We start from the raw sequence: 19,873 nt of genomic DNA on the forward strand, positions 1-19,873 counted from the left end.
TTCCTACTCCTAGGTTTGCCCTATCCCATCTTCGCCATAAGACCTATCTGTGTTGGTGCGACGTAAAGCAAATTGTAAAAAAAATATATAAAAAATATAAAAAAATAAAAATAAAAATAAAAAGTATTGGCTGTATTTTCCCTGTAGTGCCGGGGGGAATCTGGAGAATTTCTATACTGCTGCCTGGAGGAACGTCTTCAAGGCAGCATTTATCACTATAAGTAGTCCAGGAATAACAGTGGCAAACACTTGTCTTCTGCGAAAGGGAAGAAGGCTCCTTAAAATCAATATTTTAGTTTCTTTTTTTTTTCCTTTTTCCCTGATTTTGTGTCCGTTACAATTATATATTTGGCATGAAACATTCCTTTGAAAACTCTCCTCGGATGGTACAATTAATTCTTTCGTGAAAAGTGTACCGGCCATACTAACAGTAGACAAAATTGTGTACGATTGGTGAATGCCCTAACTAATTGAGCAACTGCTTCTGCACAGTATATTTCTCACCAACAAATGATAAAGAGTCCATTTCGCTTTCGTTTGAGCACGAAACCACTCTGATTTGTATTGTATAGAAGCGGTGTAATCTAAGAATCACTCTGTAGCTGCTTCCACAAATTTCTTGGCGACTTTGTCTTGTTCCTCTTCTTCAATCAGATACGCACGGGATACAAATTTCGTGATTTTTCTACTTTTGATTCGATACTTTTTCTTGGTGCGCTGTGTCTTCTCGTATGGGCTATATCAAATTTGTTACTTTCAATGACCTGTCTCAGTCTCATCCTTTGGCTTTGACAATATGAAAGTGACTGAGGTATGAGTGATGCTAGTAATACCATTCCTTATGCAGCCAGTCCCTGTTATGAATGGTGTGAAAATATCGCTCATAGGGTCGGTTGGTGCATGCATTTCAGTGGGCTTGGCAGACTGATATGTAATAGCAACGGCTGGCTCGGTGAGGAAAGCAACGGGAAACTACCTCACTCCTCATTTTCCTAGTACGCTTCTTCAGTGACACCTAGGCTATTTATGATAGCTGTTGGCGGAACTGCAGAGGATCAAACCAGCCTTCGGGCTGACTACCCAACATACATACATACATACATACATTTTCTTGAGCCAACTCAACCAAGCAGTAGGTAATGTCTTTGTCCCACTGAAATCTCACTTGAAATGTCCAAGTCCCACAGTCGCAGGTCTTCATCGCAAACATTCTGCTTCAACCTTCTTGCTTCTACAAAACGAGAGAACATTTTTATACGTCAGTTTCCTGTGTTCAACAAACTTACTGACGGAGATTCTAATTGGTTCTTCCACTTGTACAGCTGTCGTAGTGACGTCACCATACATTTGTTGCAAACATTGGTTAATGAAAGTCGCTGCTTACCCTTCCTTATTTAACCATAAATGTATAGTTTTTCTCTTGTACGCAAAATTTACAGTGTGTTACATTTTCTTCTGTGGACTGGTAGATGTGTCAGGTGACTGCGTTATCGCTTCACTGGATTGACGGGAATCAGACTCGGGGATCAAACTCGGATCCGTATCACCTGTGTGTGGTACCTGGCAATGGTGTGCTGTCTTTTCTTTCGGACGATGCAGATGAGGCACGATTCCGAGACAACGGTAGCAGCCATAGGATGATTTTTAATTGGTTCAATCACATGTCAACCCATCTTCCTTTCTTCCGAAATTATTTCATGGGAAGAAGAGAAACCTTTTTTCACGTAAATAATGTAATGTATACTCTAGAAAATTAGCCGGATTCATGACTGCTCTCTCAAAGGAGCTTGTGTTAACTGCCTGGTACAGAAAGCTCAAGGTAAGGCGTTCGCCTCAGCTGTTACCAGGGGTGTCCACGTCCAGCTATATATTCACAGCCTGTTTCCAGTCATTCGATCGGGTCAGGAATGAAATGAATAAAAACCCCGTCTAGCGGCAAAGAAAGGAATTGTGCCGGCTGCCGAAGCCAGTCGTACTCCTCTGGAGCAATGGCTAATGACTGACAGATGAAATAATATTGGAAAGTGTTGCTGGAATGAAAAATGACGGGAAAAACCGGAGTACCCAAAGCTATGAATATCGAAATAAATTGAATGCTCCATAATTACGTACATTATTAGATGGACCGTCTTTGTGCTTTGTTCATACTCACCCTTTGCCTTACGATGTAGTTGAAGCAATGAAGCCTATATATGCTGATCTTGCAAAACCGTCCTTGTCTCGAAGTGTTTGCATGGCAAAATGTGGAACCTGACCGAAATTTTTGGCCTCAAAACAATACAGTTGTGTGTGATGGACGCTGTAATCTGTTTTAATGATGGTGCCTGCAGTAGACTGAAAGTTATGGACTCATTGGGGTTCAAGACTGGATCTAACATGAGGAAGGCACTTCGGATCATTGATCTTCAGCGACTCCTACAGTTGGAGAAAGATGCCTTGCAAATGACTAAGGAGGCAAGAACTAGGAGAAAAATTGCAAAGAAGGAAATTGATGAGGAAGTTGAAGGGCAAGGAGTATGGGACGGGATTGTTCTGAATTTTATGTACGTGAGTTTATAATGGTGTCAATTTTCTTTCTCTATTTACCGATAATGTATAATTCTGGCTTTTAGGTACATCTTTCTCATAAACTACTAACGCTTACAGTACTGAAAATTGGTGCACGCACTTATCGTGTCGGAAAATAATAGTGTCCTGAAAAAAACATACGACCGATAATTCATCGGACACAAATAGCGCATCATACACCCACCTTTACATGCTCCCATAGTAAATTTATGACCACATGAAAATGCTACGGTACTCAATAACTATGGCATATTTTTATGCAATTTAAATTAACTGAAATGAATAAAATTTCTATGGGGTACAGGTATGGATGTATTTAATAAACTCACTGAGCTTGATCTTAAAATCGTAAATATGTTTTGAGAAAAGTATACATAAATAACAAATATATAGGTGTTTCAGCAGCCTATTTTGTAAGCCGTAACATACCGCAGTCAACAGGTATAGGCATGAATTCTTCCACATTAATAGACAATACATCATATATATAGTAACATGTCCTGACTGACTGACGGATTTATCATCGCTGGACAGAAAGAAATGAAATTTTACATGACAGTGTAGGTGCTCACTAAAAGAGGGTTTTTGGATATTCCACCGCTAAGGGGGTAAAAAGGGGGTTGAATTGTTTAAATGAGTATATGCATATCTCAAAAACTTGACAGTTTAGAGACGTAGAAATTGGTTTTTGGAATCTCCTTTAAAAATAAAGAAACGCGTGTTTTTTCTTTTTTTGAACATCCTCTTAAAGGGGTTGAAAAGAGGTGAAAAGGGGTTCGGTTCCCTTTAAGAGGTGCTCATATATTAAAAAAGTGAAGATATTACAGACATGAAAATTGGTCTTTGGAATCTCCTATAAAAATAAACAAACAGTTTTTTTTTCGGAAAATCCACTTAAGAGGGTGAAAGAAGTGAAAATATGAGTGCATTTTTAAAATGAGTAAATCTACAATATGTCTCAAAAACTGAAGATGTTGCTTACAGACGTGAGAACTGGTTTTGGGAATCTCCTTTAAAAATAAAGACGTGATTTTTTGTATTGTGGAAATCCGCTTAAGGGACGGAAGGGATGGGGGGGGGGGGGTTGAAAAGAAGTGAAGGAGTTGAATTCTTTACAAGAGGATACTTATATCTCTAAAACTGAAGACGTTACAGACGTGAAAATTGGTATATATCTATATAAAAAGCAATTGGCACCGATTAAGGAACAGTTTCAAAAATTGCCACCCCTAAGGGGATGAAACGGGGGTAAAACTCTAAAGACCAAAATAGTCATTCCTCCGAAACCATTGACCACATAAAGTTGAAATGGCACTCAATGACTGCTTCTTTATGTACTAGATGTTAAGTAAGACAAGTTTAGAAATAAATTCAGCCCTTAAGAGTAAAATGGAGGTTAATACCGAAAACAAATACATTCCTTTCTATGAACCGTTTGACATATGAGGTTGAAATTTAACATGATGGATCCTCCTGTATGTTTTGGATTTTCATTAAAACGCAGTCTTAAAATAATGCACTCCTAAGGGTTTTTGACTAGGGGTGTGGGCTGCAACATAAATATTCATTTCTCTCCAACCGTTTGCCTTATGGGTTTCAAATTTCACATGATGGTTGTTCTATATGTAATAGATTTTAAAATAAAAAGTGGTCTTAAAATTGCACCCCTAAGGGGTTTAGACTGGGGGTGGGAGGTAGCCTGATTACAAAAATAGCAATTTCTGTTAAATCGCTTGACATACGAGATTTGAACTTCACATCGTGGTTACTCCCCAATATATTAGATTTTAAATAAAAAATGGTCTTAAGGGATCTTGACTGTGGGTTATGTCCGATGACAAACATATTTACTTCTCTGAAACCGTTTAACATACGAGGTTGAAATTTCACATGATTTTTGCTTCTATATATCTCCGGTTTTAAATGAGAAGTGGTCTTGAAACTATATATCTCTAAGGGGCTTTGACTGGAGTTTGGGGCCTGATAAAGTCATTTCTCGGAAATGACGAGGTTGAAACTTCACATGATGATTGCTCCTATGTGTATTACATTTTAACTAAAAGTTGTTCTTAAACGAACACACATTTAAGGGGTTTTGACTGAGGGGGGTGAGTTCTGATATCATAATATCCATTTCTATGAAACCGTTTGATATAGCCTACGAGGTTAAAATTTCACATGATGGTTGCTCCTATATGTTTTAGATTTTAAAAAAGAAAAGGTCTTAAAACGATACACCTCTAAGAGGTTTCAGCTGGGGGGGGGGGTGACGACATGACGAAAATTATTCATCTCTTCAAACCGTTTGACGTATGAATTTGACATTTTACAAGATCTTTGGATGTTGTAGGTGTCAAATACAGTATGGTATAATTCAAAATAGTTCACGTATAAGGACTGGGATTGTGTAGAAGTTGCTGAAGTTGTAAAACTAAGTCTCCACAACAGCCAAGGTACTCGACCGAATTTCAGACTCCTTTCCTTTATTGCCAAAGAAAGTTATACTGTATGTAAAGCTCAGGGGTTTAACTGAAATAATCTTGAACTTATACACAACTGGAGGAATATTTTTCTGAGACTGTATACCATTAAAAGTGCCTATGAATTCTTACACACGTTAAATGTATAATACTTAAAGATTTAAATCTCTCAAATAATTAATCACTTTCCACAAGCTTAGGACATATAACAGACCTAAATAATAAGGGAGGTTTCATCACGTTTTTTTTAATCAGATATCGAAGCTGCATGCCTTTGCTGGCGAGATGTAGTGTTTACAGTGCACTATGTCTTCTGGTATGGGCTATATCAAATTTGTTACTTTCATTGACCTGTCTCAGTCTCATCCTTGGCTTTGACAATATGAAAGTGACTGAGGTATGAGTGATGCCAGTAATACCATTCCATATGCAGCCAGTCCCTGTTATGAATTGTGTGAAAATATCGCTCATAGGGTCGGTTGGTGCATGCATTTCAGTGGGCTTGGCAGACTGATATGTAATAGCAACAGCTGGCTCGGTGAGGAAAGCAACGGGAAACTACCTCACTCCTCATTTCCCTAGTACGCCTCTTCAGTGACGCCTAGGCTATTTATGACAGCTGTTAACGGAGCTGCAGAGGATCAAACCAGCCTTCGGGCTGAATACCCAACAGACAACATACATCGAAGCTGCTCTCTATACACACTAAATTCTATGCCTTAGATTCTAAATAAGAAGTGGTCTTCAAATAATACACCTCTAAGGGGTTTTTTGACTGGGGAATGAGGAATGATGACAAAAATTCACTTCTATGAAACCGTTTGAATTACGAAGTTAAAATTTCAAATCGTATTAAATAACAGAAAGTTTGAGACAAATTTAAATTTATATGGAGGTTAAGATCCGAAAACAGATATATTAATTCCTTCCTCCGAACCCGCTTAACTAGGAAGACAAAATTCCAAATAGCGGTATATATTTTAAATACTAGGTGTGACTTAGGAAATATTTTGAAACATCCCACCCTTAAGGTGTTAAATGGATTTATCTCCGCAAACAAAATTATTCATCCCTCCAAAACCGTTTGACGTACAAATTTGTAATTTTACGAGAAGGTTCTTCGTTTAAGTCCTAGATGTAAAAGATCATATACTTCAAAATATTTCTCCCCTAACGGGAATCCGTTTCAGGAACGATCTTAAAATTGTATATGAAGGGTAATTTTCTATGTCCTAAGTCTTAAGTAATATTTTTAAAACATGCACGGCCTAAAAACATTCATTCCTCCATTACTGTTCGACGTACAATACCCAAATTTCACAGGCTGATCGCTTTTACATCTTAGATGTTAAATGAGATAGGGTTTAGAAACATTCCAATTTTTCTGTACAAGGTTCAAATATCTGTTAGGTAAGAAAATTAATAATCATTTCCCCAAAACTGTTTGACGTACGAACTAAGAGTGTATTTTACCGGTTCAGTCGACAGTAGACTCTCCAAAATGTAAAATTTTGAAAAATAACTTTCAGTTTTAAACCGTAGCGAAGCACGGGTATCTTGCTAGTGTTACTATATATATAGTAATTTGCAGATCACTAGGTGATATATAACCGAACGTACATGCTCAGGAATCGCTACGTAAATTTCAATGTGTTCACTGCTATGTCCCCGTAAATTATACTCTCTGTAGAATAAACTATAGCGGAGTAAGCCAAGGTTATATTTTCAAATCATCAAGTTCCCACCACCTGCGTAGGGCTATAACGTAAGTTTTCAGTGAAGGAAATAGTGAGAAAACGGCTGAACAGATTTCAAAGAGCGACTGCTCATTTTAAGGCGCACATTATGAAGGCCCTCAGAAAAATTACAGTTCTTATACGATTGCCAATTTTACTACAATACATCGTTTTCTGATTTTCTTGTTGTCTTTATATACTGTAGTTCCAAGGTCTACCATTATGTACCATTAGGTATCGTGTGGCAGCGACGGTAGTTCAAAGGTCCTCCACCACGTATCAAATAGAAACTTGTACCATCGCGACTAGTGCTACAGCGCAGTCCGCAATTTTCCCGATCTAACTAGACAAAAGTCATTTTACGACTTCTTGACTTTGGCAGAAATGTGTACTGACTTATGTTCTTGACTGTACAAGGAATGTTGGGATCCATGGCTTTTACGTTTTCGCCAGCTATTTGTTACAGGTAGCGTAAACAAACCCCAACTGCTTCGCTTGCTGTCGTTCTTCAGTCGCAGTTAACAAACCTGCAGGTGATATTAAATATGTGATCTTTGTATGTAGAAGGCATGGAAATAAATAGTACAGGTATGTAGTTTCGCATTAGGTGAAAATCAGTGTTGTCGACAGGACTTTACACCGGTAAAGATTACATTTTAAGAGTTGCTTAATCTTTCCGTAACGCTAACTTCATATACGGTTATGAAGAAATGACTTCATTCGAACCTACTGTAACCGTGAAATTATAAACTTTTGTACTATGAATTCCTTTTCTGCACTTATTTGCGCTAATAAGAGCAATCAATTAATGTCAGTGGTGCAACATAGGCTATCCATGCAGCATCTATTTCAGGTATCGTACCGGTGCAGCGCGGAGACAAGAAAAGATGAAATGTTCAGATATACAGCATATCATGTTAGAATACACGGTATTTCAGATGATCTGGAGCAGGAACTTAAACAGTCACGGTGTTTTCGTGGAAAGTTCTCCTGCGATGGACAAACTGTAACAGGCACTATGACAGATTCTTAGAAAGGAATTCTGAATGGCTGGTTGGAAATGTAATTTTGCCGGTAGAACAACGCAACTGAGTTCTTAAGTATCCTCTTACACTTCTCTGTTCACGTCTGATGACCCCACCACGGAAACTGGTTCATCCGATGTGTTCATTCCTTACTGAAACAACAACAGAGATCACCGAGCGAGTTGGTTACGCACTTCAGGTCATGTAGTTGTGAGCTTTCATTTGGGAGATGGTTGGTTTGAAACCCAATGCCGGCAGACCTGAAAATGATTGTCCGTGGTTTTCACCATTGTCACTCCAGGCAAATGCTGGGACTGTATGTTCATTAAGGCCACGGCCGCTACCTTCCTAATCCTAGACTTTTCCCACCCCAGCGTCGTCGAAAACGTGTTAGTGCGACTTTAAACAGAAACAAAAAGAAATTCCAAGATATTTGACAAGTAAAAATATGGTAGGAAATGTAGCAACGAAAACTATATCACATGAACAGGACGAAATCAAGAAGTACATGAAAAAAGTAGTTCATATGTCTTTATGGAATTGATGTCTGCAGTCTGCCTTACGTAGATTCGCAGTCCACGAAAAGTCTAGTAAGTCACCAAGATCATAGCAAATGTCACCGATATTTAATACTACTACTGCCAAGTTTCACCACACCCATCAATATCCGAGGTCGTTTAAATGTTTCCGTGTCAAATTAATTCAAACAGATTGACTGAACTAAGCAAAAAAAAAAAAAAAATCTTCACTCGCCCTGCACCGTCCGGCTCCATGGCTAAATTGTTAGCGTGCTGGCCTTTGGTCCAGGGGATCTCAGATTCGATTCCCGGCCGGGTCGGGGATTTTATCCTTCATTGGTTACTTTCGATGGCTCGACGGCTGGGGGTGTATGCCGTCTTCATCACTAGAATTCATCAATAGGCGCGCAAGTCACCCATACGACGTCAGCTCGGAAGACCTGTACCAGGTCTCTTCGGAGGCCACTCACCATTATTATTACCCTGTACCCATCCTTCAGTTACGTAAGAACGAGAGGTTGGACCGTAATGATTATTATTATTATTATTATTATTATTATTATTATTATTATTATTATTAACAATAATAGCAGCTTACATTTGCTTCAATTACTAGAGAATTTAAGAGATGCCAAAGTGTCGCAGTTTTTCCCTGAAAAGAGATTCTTTAACGTGGCTGTAAGTCTGTTGACTGTTAAATGCCAACCGACTGGATTCGAACCCACAAGCTGGATCGTAAAAGACGAGCGCATATCAAGATACGCTACGTATCTACTAAATGCATCTGCCGATAAAAAAAAAGTTCAGGTGATTCAGCTCTTCTTAACATTTCTTTTTTTTTTTTTTACAATTGGCTTTACGTCGCACCGACACAGATAGGTCTTATGGCGACGATGGGATAGGAAAGGCCTAGGAGTGGGAAGAAAGCGGCCGTGGCCTTAAGGTACAGCCCCAGCATTTGCCTGGTGTGAAAATTAGAAACCATGGAAAACCATTTTCAGGGCTGCCGACAGTGGGGTTCGAACCCACTATCTCCCGGATGCATCTTAGCATTTCATCATCCACGGTTATTTACCTAGGTACAAGCACTGGAGATGAACCCACTGCAATTAGTCGCTTCACTGGTTATTGTGTGATAGTTGCAAAGTTCTTGAAATAAAGAATATCTTACCTGTCAAATTTCTTCGATCAGTGAATGCCACGTTAATATCCTAGAGCTACACTGAACTCAAAACAATTGCTATTAAACAAGAGAGCGCACTAATGTTTGCTCGCCCAGTGCGTGGGCACCCTGAAAAAGGAGGAGCAAGCGAGTTGCGAAATTCTAACCATGTGCTCTCGTTATTGCGTAATCCAACAGACATCCGCATGCTTACTCACACTTGTGGGCTGGGCGAATGAACCTTTAAACGGAAGGCACTAGAGGGCAAATCTTCCCGCCAGATTACGCCGTGTTCACACATAGAAGATCGACATGACATACCGGTAGTATACAAAAGTATGAAATACACGGTCCGCCTCTGTGGTGTAGTGGTTAGTGTGATTACCTGCCACCCCGGGAGGCCCGGGTTCGATTCCCGACTCTGCCATGAAATTTGAAAAGTAGTACGAGGGCTGGAACGCGGTACACTCGGCCTCGGAAGGTCAACTAAGTAGAGGTGGGTTCGATTCCCACCTCAGCCATCCTGGAAGTGGTTTTCCGTAGTTTCCCACATCTCCTCCAGGCAAATGCCGGTATGGTACCTAACTTAAGGCCTCTTACTTGCCTATCCCTTCCAATCTTCCCATCCCCCACCAAGGCCCCTGTTCAGCATAGCAGGTGAGGCCGCCTGGGCGAGCTACTGGTCATCCTCCCCAGTTGTATCCCCGACGCAATGTCTCACGCTCCAGGACACTGCCCTTGAGGCGGTAGAGGTGGGATCCCTCGCTGAGTCCGAGGAGAAAACCAACCCTGGAGGGTCAACAGGTTAACATGGTCAGTTTACAAAAAAAATAATTTCTTTCTGTTTGTTATACTTCTTGAATACACCCGTAGAGACACCTGTTCCTTAAAGCTGAAACTTCTTGTATCAGATAGTTCATTAAATTGAAGTAGGGAACACAATAGAGCTGGCGGACGATTTGAATAGTCGGAGGGGCATAACTCACCGCTCAATAATAATAATAATAATAATAATAATAATAATAATAATAATAATAATAATAATAATAATAATAATAATACCATTTAAAAATACCACACAATATCACTGCTCGATTTTTCCGTGGAACAAAACTAACCAGTGTACAATCTTTAGTAAAGCCAAACCGAGAAGATCCAACGGCTCTACTCTTGTCTGGAAGAAATTCTTTATTTTATTTTTTTTAGTTCCAAATGTTGTCAAGCTCCATTGACGATTACCAATTGTCGGTTGTAACATTGATGTTCATATTGAAAATGAGCCTGCATAAACGAAGCACAGCCTGGGTTGCATTGATTTCTTTTGTTCCTCCTCATCCAGTCCAGATCCATCAGATACCATTCCTGTGTATAAATACATATTGTACATAAAAGAAGTTGCCGAATCTACCATTCACTGCATTTTCAAACCGTATTTGCCCGGATTATTTGGCATAAACATTTTGAATTTCGACCGTCCTCTGTATGGAATCAGCATTTCATCGACAGTCACGTTGGTTCCCAGTGAATAGCTTTGCTGACTGCTTTGCACAAACATTTCTAAAGTCTCACGACCGTCAGAAATATGGCAGGATGGATCAGACTCTTTACGAGCTTCACGATCAGTAAAATCGTCAAACCGTAGTGCCAACAGTAAAGCCAAAAATCTGCTTTTTGACATGGATGCTCTAAATAATTTTCTGCCTGAACACACTTACCCTATTGGATTTAAAAATTGCAGTATATAACAGTAGTGACAAGAAACCTAACTCCGCTAGATTCGTATCTCTAAAGCAGGGGTTTCCAAATGGCGGCCCGCGGGCCTCATGTGCCCGCGAAGCCATTTTTGCGTCCCGTGAGAGCACTGTAAGAAATAACGTGTATAAAAATCACCAACATATTTACTAGCTCGTTCAAAAACGTGTTAATTTTTATACACATTATAGACCCAAGTCAGAACTAGGTAAGGGTTATTCTGCCCGAAGGCAGGTCCGAACCTCCGCGGAGGTGTTCCTGAGCCGGAGTTTACGTGCGGTAGGGTGGCCAGTTCCTTTCCGCTCCTCAATTCCCTTAACCCCCCCCCCCCACCAACAGCGCGTGGCAACCCATCCAACTCCTGACCACGCCCAATGTTGCTTAACTTCGGATATCTCACGGGATCCGGTGTTTCAACACGGCTACGGCCGTTGGCAAGTCAGAACTAATTATTCTTTCATACTAATTCCTCTTTTCAAGTATACACTTGTTCTCAACAGATTATTTTTTATTTTAAAACATTTAAAATCCAAATTTCAAGTAAAAACGTTACTATTTTTGCGTCCCACTGACTACTTTTAATGGTTTCCGAAGATACCGAGGTGTCGAAATTTTGTCCCACAGGAGTTCTTTTACGTGCCAGTAAATCTACCGACACGAAGCTGACGTATTTGAGCACCTTCAAATACCAGCGGACTAAGCCAGAATGGAACCTGCCAGGTAGGGGTCAGAAGGCCAGCGCCTCAGCCGTCTCAGTCACTCAGCCAGGCTCCAAATTTCACTCTTTCATGCAATTTTAAAATAATGTTTTAAGCAATTAAAATGATCAAACCCTCATTTCAATTGAACTATGCATATTATTTCATAATGGTGCTTCTGTACTATTTGCAGAATTTTACGAAAATTGGCCTATTCAAGTGCGGCCCGCGAACATGACTAAGGTTTCCAAACTGGCTCTCGAGCCCTTACAAATTGGAAACCCCTGCTCTAAAGGCTGCATCGTTTGGATACTTTACTGGTCGATAATTATAAATAATATACTTTTTGTAATGATAAAAATTACTAAGCAGCCAAATAACATTGGAAATTCAATAAAAGTTCATGCAAATACAAGTATTCTTTTTCATTATATTACCTCTGAATTGTTGCTTGTTGTTTTAAGGGGTCTAACATCCAAGGTCATCGGCCCCCTCTGAATTGTAATGGACTGACAAGGTAGGCAGAACAGGCCTACCAAGTATGTGATCTCCTGCGTGTGTACTTACGGAAGATTTATATGATCCCCTTTTAGAATGTACTTTTATGTTTCTGTTCAACTTTAAATTTTAATATGTAGGAACTTTTCTGGTACCTTTAGTTCTATGTAGGCCTTCATCCTCGGTCTTCGAGTTTTGCCCTGGTGGGTCTTTGTGAAATATAAGGAAGCACGAGTGATGCACCCTCGTCAAACCACCTCTAAAATTAATATTTGGTGACAGTTTTTTCTAATCTTTTAAATTTAATTTATTCATTTCGGCTCTTAACTCTTCCACAACTTAGCCACCTGGTAGTACGGATTAGCCTCTGCTTCGTCGGGCCTTATGCCCAGTTAGGTATTACGTATATTTTTGTCGGGAGTGCTTGTGTTTTGCGCGATTACCCATATTGAGGACGCCGCTTGCGCACGCCCTCTCGACAACACATTCAACGCTCGGCTGAAGGAAGGTATAGAGTGGCGGGAAAATTTTGGTGCGAAAATATGGCGTGCACAAAGATAGGGGAAAAAAAATATGTGAGTCCCAGTGACTCAGGTAGTGAATTGAAGGTTACGATTTTTGTCAGGCTTGAGGATAAGAATTACTATGCCCTCTCGCCACTGAGACGGAAACTCACCCTCTATCCAGATTCCGTTGAACACACGAAGGAGATATAATAGACTATCCTCACTAAGGTGTTTCAACATGTGGTTATGGACATTGTCTGGCCCAGGAGACGTGTCCTTGCAAAGCGCCAAGGCGCTGCGGAGTTCCCACTCCGTAAAGGGCACGTCATAGTCCTCTGAAGCTTGAGTGGCAAAACCAAGGTGATGACATTCTGCCTCCCGCTTCACAGCTAGGAAATCACGATAGTAATTCCCGGAGCCAGACATCCGCGAAATGACTGGCTAGACAGTTAGCAATCGAGAGTGGTTCAGTGACGATACTGCCTGCAATGGAAATTCCCGGTACAGAAGATGATCCTTGGATACCCGAAATACAGTACGTCGAAGTTTAGTCCACGCTTGAGATGAAGTATGTGACGTCATCGACGACACCTATCTCCCACGAACCTTTCTTACTTTGGCGAATAAGAACTCGAGTCCCTGGAAAGGAGGGAATAGACTCCTCAGCAGTAACAAGAATAATTTGTCTTATGTAAGTTATTTCGCCGTCTACAGTCCGCCTGGTCTCGTCGTTAAAGACAGCTAGTGATGTGAACTATGGCCAATCAGCATGTTTAACAATCCATCGAGGAGCAGCCTCGACGGATTTTTGTTTCAACAAAGAATAATGGGAGAATGGTCACTGTCACAGAGATTATCGTGTGTATTCCACCGAAACAGCGGAACCAACGTTCGGCTGCATATACTTTCATCTATGCGAGAGTATGTGCCGTAACGTACAGTGAAATGAGTTGGTTCACCTGTGTTCAAAATACATAAATCCAACTCTGTTACTGATGTTTCCAACTCCCTTCCCCTGGGGCAAGGCGTTTCAGAGCCCCATATGGGGTGATGGGCGTTAAAATTTTCCAATACGAGGAAAGGAGGTGGGAGCTAATCTATAAGATCAGTGACATCATTTATGTTAAGAGGCTGATCTGGTGGAAAATAAACATTATACACTGTTAGTATGACAGGCAGCGGTACCCACATCGCAACTGCTTCCAGTGGGGTTCTTAGAGGAACCTCTTCGCTACAAATATCAGAACGAACAAAAATACCCACGCCACCGGACGCCCGGTGAGCATAATATCGTTCTGTCGAGTATAGTCTGAAATTTCTCAAGACCGTATCATGACCTGGTCGGAGGTTTGTCTCCTGAATACAGACTATACTCGCCGCGAACTCACTAATGAGTTGGCGTAGCTCAGCAAGATGCCCGTCAATCCCATAGTGTGGACTAAAAGAGAGTATTAGGTTATGAGCGAAAAGATGCTCTTTAACCTAAACATCCGTAGATGTAGATGAAAGCTCGACGTCCATCCCATCATCGAGAGATGGTGGGACTGACGTCCAGAACTTCGACGCTTTCCGGGGGCGAGATGTCCCCCTACGAGGGGAGCGCGCAGGGTTTGGAGCAGGCGTACCTGCTGGCGGAGACTCATACCCTCCAGTTGGAGCGCATGATTTCCCCTTCGTAGGAGAAGTGCGGGAGCGCCCGGTGGGGGCGTTCCACTCCTCCACCTTATTTTCATGTTTAGACGGGCTGGGACATAGTTTCCCAGTCCTCGTCGACGATGCCGCCTCCACCGCCTTGGGCATGGCTTCTGCCGACCTCTGACGGAGGGGGGGGGCGCTTGGAACACCCCCCCCCCCTGCTGTACCGGCTTATGAGTCCCAGCCGGCACAGACTTCTTTGTGGTCGAAGGTGGGGTGGTCCCTCCTTTCGAGATTTTACTCTTTGCGGCTGTGCTCCCAGGAGTAACAGCCGCATTGGGCGCAGCGATCGCAACAGGTTTAGACGATGTAAACGATGAACCTGGAAGACTCTATGCTATCTTCGGATAGTCTAACGTCTTGGCGGGTGCATTCATAGCATTGAACTTACGGCGCGCTTCCTGGTAGGAAAGACCACCCAGGGTCTTGATCTGAATCTTCGTCTAACCGAGATATACCGGACAGTTCCGATCTCGAGGTGAGTGAAGACCAGGGCAGTTACTGCACCTGTAGGGAGTTGACCACTCCTCCGCGTCGTGAGCTCCTCTGCCACATGTACCACATACAGACTAATTTGAGCAACGAGATACCATGTGACCGAACCTCTAGCATTGGTAGCAGCGCATGGGAGGCGGGATGTACGGCCTCACATCGCAGCGATTGGTTATTACATTGACATTTTCTGGTAACACTGACAGTTTGAAGGAGACAATGAACGCACCTGTGGCAGCGTCCTCGCCGTTAAAAATGAAAACCTACAACCTGTTTTCCAGTCACTGACCGGGTCATGGATGGAACAAGAACCAGATTCAAGGTCTTGTGCCCTTCCACTTTGACGGTAATATCGCCAAAGTGATCGCACTTGAGCACGAGATCAGCTTGCACGGCAGTGCGCGTCTTTAGCATCAAACTACCTTTGCGCATTTTCTTCAGGTCTTCCAGTTTGCCGTAGGCACCTTCTATGTGCCTGCTAAACAAAATAGACTTGACCAGCTTGAAGTCACCCCATCAGTTCTGGTAGCAACCAGAAACCTAGGTAAACTGGATCCCATTCCTTCACGCTGCGCTTGTTCCCAGGGGGTTGAACCCCTCAAGGAATCACAAGTTACAAGACTCCGGTGGGGGACCATCTTGGGCAGGTCGAAGACGTTTCGAAACCATCCTCCCCGAATACCACCCACTCCGATCAGGGGTCTCTGTGGCCGAACCAAGCAGCCAAGGCAATACCCACCTGGTCGTAGCCGGTATTGCCCGGGGCACGATGCTGGACGATACCTAATATGGGATGACTGAGGCAATGAGCACTAGGACTTCCTCCAGTCACCCGCAATAGCATGTACCACACAGCGTGTACAGAGCACTAAATATAGTCCGGCTCCATGGCTAAATGGTTAGCGTGCTGGCCTTTGGTCACAGGAGTCCAGGAGTCTTGATCTGAATCTTCGTCTCACCGACCCGCCGGGAATTTTAACCATAGTTGGTTAATTTCCCTGGCGCGCGGCTGGGTGTATGTGCCGTCTTCATCATCATTTCATCCTCATCAAGACGCGCAGGTCGCCTACGGGAGTCAACTCAAAAGACCTGCATCTCGCGAGCCGAACTTTTCCTCGGACACTCCCGGCACTAAAAGCCGTACGCCATTTCATTTCATTTCAGCACTAAATACAGTGAAAAAAAATTAAAAACAATAATAATATGTCCTTCTGGCATTCGGCTGTGCGGGGACCTGTGTTGTCAGGCGGATACTACTGCAAGGGTACATGTCGCTCCCACCCGCCGATCCCTAGGTGGTCACAAGCAGGCTTTCGGCAGTAATCGCACATGTAAGAGGTCCATCTCCGAGCAGCACGCAGAACAAGAATTTAGAATCTGTCTACAATTAACCCTCAAAAACAATACGAAATAAAGAGGGGACCATGGCCACGTGACCCTTTTAGTCGCCTTCTACGATAGGCAGAGACATGGATTGCGGCTTGATATCATGTGTTGGACCTCCTGTGAATGGGAGGGGCTCAATACATTCACAGGAGGTCCAACACATGATATCAAGCCGCAATCCATGTCCGCGCCTAGGTCGCCCCTTTTAGTCACCTCTTATAACAGGCAGGGAATACCGGGGGTGTAGTCTACATGTGCGTCCCCCACCCGCAGGGGGTGACTAGGAGCGGAAAGGAAGCGATCGTAGACTTAATTAAGGTACAGTCTCAGCACTCTCCTTGTGTGAAAATTGAAAACGGCGGAAAAAACTATCTTCAAGGTTGCCGACAGTGGGGTTCGAACCCACTATCTCCCGAATGCAAGCTGACAGCTGCAGAACCCTGACCCAAACCACGCAGCCACTCACTCGTGTACAGTATGACAGTATTGTCTCTAAAACGGGTGTTATAAAATAAAATAAAACCCAAGCCAGTGAAAAAATATTAAACCACTGGATATTGAATTATCTTCGTTTTTAAACCCCTACCGTCGTTTTGTTTTTTGTTTTTCACTTTCAAATATGGTAACCCTACACTTATTGAATGCCTTTGCTGGCGAGACCTAGTGTTTACAGTGCACTGTGTCTTCTGGTATGGACTAGAGCAATTTTGTTACTTTCATGTATCTGTCTCAGTCTTATCCTTGGCATTGACAATATGAAAGTGACTGAGGTATGAGCGATATGTACTTTCCTGGTGTGAAAATTGAAATCGACGGAAAACTATCTTCAAGGCTCCCGGCAGTAATGCCATTCCTTACGCAGCCAGTCCCTCGTATGAATGGTGGGAAAATGTTGCTCATAGGGTCGGTTGATGCATGCATTTCAGCAGGCTTGGCAGTGTGGTATGTAATAGCAACTTCTGACTCCGCAAGGAAAGCAATGGGAAACTACCTCACTTCTCATTTCCCCAGTACGCCTCTTCAGTGATTGATCCTAGGCCATATATGACAGCTAATGGTGGAGCTATTGAGGATCCAACCAGCCTTCGGGCTGAGGAACACACACACACAGTACATGGGGTTGATGACCTTGATGTCCTAAGCCGCTGTCGTGAAACGACGACAACATATGTGCATTATTTCTTTGTTTCTTCGTCTCAAATTTAAACAGCAGGCAAGCTTACCAGGACGTGATATTCTTTTACCCATGGCAAAATGATTGTGAATAATTCTTGGTCTTAACGGGTATTCTGCCTTCAAACCTTCGCTACTTTCCCAGTGGACTCTTCCAAGTATTCTTAATGGCTTCCTTCCTTCCTTCCTCCCTCTTCTACCGCTTATCCTGCACCTGTGAGGGTCGCGAGTGCGAACTGGTTGGTAGTGTGTGAATATGAAGTGGAGAGTGCTAGGACAAACAAAAACACTCAGTCCCAGAACCAGAAGAATTAATCAGGCGTGAAAGTCCCCGACCCAGCCGTGAATCGAACCCAGGAACCTCTGAACCGAAGGCCTCAACGCTGACCATTCAGACAAAAAGTCTGGCGGTTTCATGTTTTTCTTACGTCTGTGTTATTCGAGATGTTGACGCGTTTGTATGTTGATTTCAGTGTCGTGGAATTTCTACCCAACGCGCGTACTAACGTTAAGTTTATAGAGGGGCTAATTTTCACATTCACTGTTCGCAAGGCGATAATTACGTGGTAATGAAGATAGCATGAACTTATTAGTAAAAGTGAAGAGAGATACAGACTTCGTTTATGAAGGTGGCCACAGAAACTATAGCGAGTAAGACACCTGTGCATCAGACAACAATGTTTTTATTTCTATGTATCTCTTCATGAAGCTGATGAGGACTAAACCCCATTAGCTATCAGAGTTCATCTTTATAATCACGCCAACTTCTCACTGTGAGATGTAACTTGATCATTCTATTTTATGTTAAATCTGTGTAATATCAGTCTAAACAGTTGTTCATCATCATAATCATCATCATCATCAAATACTTTCATCCCCCACCCTGAAGGGGTACGGCGGGACACCTAGAGGACAACACCCTCTCTCTGGCCAGGAGAGACGGTGTGGTATGGAAGGAGTGATGGATAGGTGAGGTGAATGGATGGGAATTGTAATTTCTGGAGTAGTTTTAATGGGCTGAGTGGTTGAATGGAACGTGATAGCGGGATAACTATTACAGGTATGTGGGGGGGGGGGGGGCATTTTTCTTATTTTTTTCTATTTTCGTTGTAAGATATAGTACATACTGTTTCTGATCCAACATCTAGAATCAATAAATAGGTCAGCAGATGGACATACAATGACATATCATGAAATTTACAATAACAGAATGAGAATGACAATTACAAACATTGTCAGATATGACTGAATTACATGTGCATGTGAGGTTATGAATGAAACTGTGATGTCGCATAGTTCAATGTTATTTGAAAGACGAATTGTAAATGGTGATGCTGTAAGGTTAATGGTGAGTTGAGCCTATGGTGAACAGAGAACTGTGGTCACCTGAGAATGACTATTGGGGAGGTGTAGTGTAGGTGGGGTTGGATTGAAAGTAAGGGTTTATATCAGTACAGCCTGTTCCCATGGAGGTGGCCGGTCTGTGGGTTGAGTGAGTATGCTGTGGTAGTGGAGTGGGTATAAGGTATGGAAGGCGGGGTTAGATTGGTCTGTAAGAATTGGAATGTGACCGGATGTTGGGATCAAGGGCCTTGTCTAGGAATCTCTGGAAGAGTAGGGAGACGTGAGTATCAAGTTTGCGGAAAGGGAAGATGCCATAAAGGTCCTTGGTATGAAACAAGGGAGAGGGTCGGAGGGCAATACGGACAATTCGGGGTTCTAGGGACAGGAGGGGACGATATAGGTTGGGTTTGGTGTGCGCTACGGCTGCCCAGGCGGAGTGACCGTAGGTAATGGCAGAGCGGATAAAGGATTTGTAGGTGAGGAGGAGGAGTTTGGTGTTAGGACCCCAGCTGGTGCCGGCAAGCCGACGTACTAGATGAGATCTTTTGGAGGATTTGGATTTAAGGTTGAGGAAGTGAGGGCGGAATGTGAGGTGCTGGTCTATGGTGATGCCTAGGTATTTGAGGGATGGTCGGGTACGGACAGAGGTCTCATCGATGGTGAGTCGGAGGTTGGCTGGATTGCGGGTGATGGAGAAGCGCCTTTTGGAGGTCGGATTAGGATAGACTGCGTTTTGAAGGATTAAGGCGGAGGAACCATCGATCCCACCAGGAGGAGAAGATGTTCAGGAAGGGCTGCAGGGATTTGTTGATGCTCTGGACAAACAGGAGCGGGGCTAGA

General features: G+C 42.6%; 1 protein-coding gene across 2 annotated transcripts in view; it reads right to left on the reverse strand.

Annotated features, from left to right (window-relative positions):
* LanB1 (laminin subunit beta-1) overlaps positions 1-19,873 on the reverse strand; it is a 584,100-nt gene that overhangs the window by 466,177 nt on the left and 98,050 nt on the right. The window contains exon 1 of one of the 2 annotated variants that reach the window (XM_067141390.2): positions 9,499-9,603. The exons of the other annotated variant lie outside the window; for it this stretch is intronic. The gene's annotated coding sequence lies outside the window, so the exon portion shown is untranslated. Of the gene's footprint in view, positions 1-9,498; positions 9,604-19,873 lie in introns of those variants that run through there. 2 annotated transcript variants of the gene reach the window in all.

The sequence above is a fragment of the Anabrus simplex genome, chromosome 2 (assembly GCF_040414725.1).
Source record: "Anabrus simplex isolate iqAnaSimp1 chromosome 2, ASM4041472v1, whole genome shotgun sequence".
Taxonomy (NCBI): domain Eukaryota; kingdom Metazoa; phylum Arthropoda; class Insecta; order Orthoptera; family Tettigoniidae; genus Anabrus; species Anabrus simplex.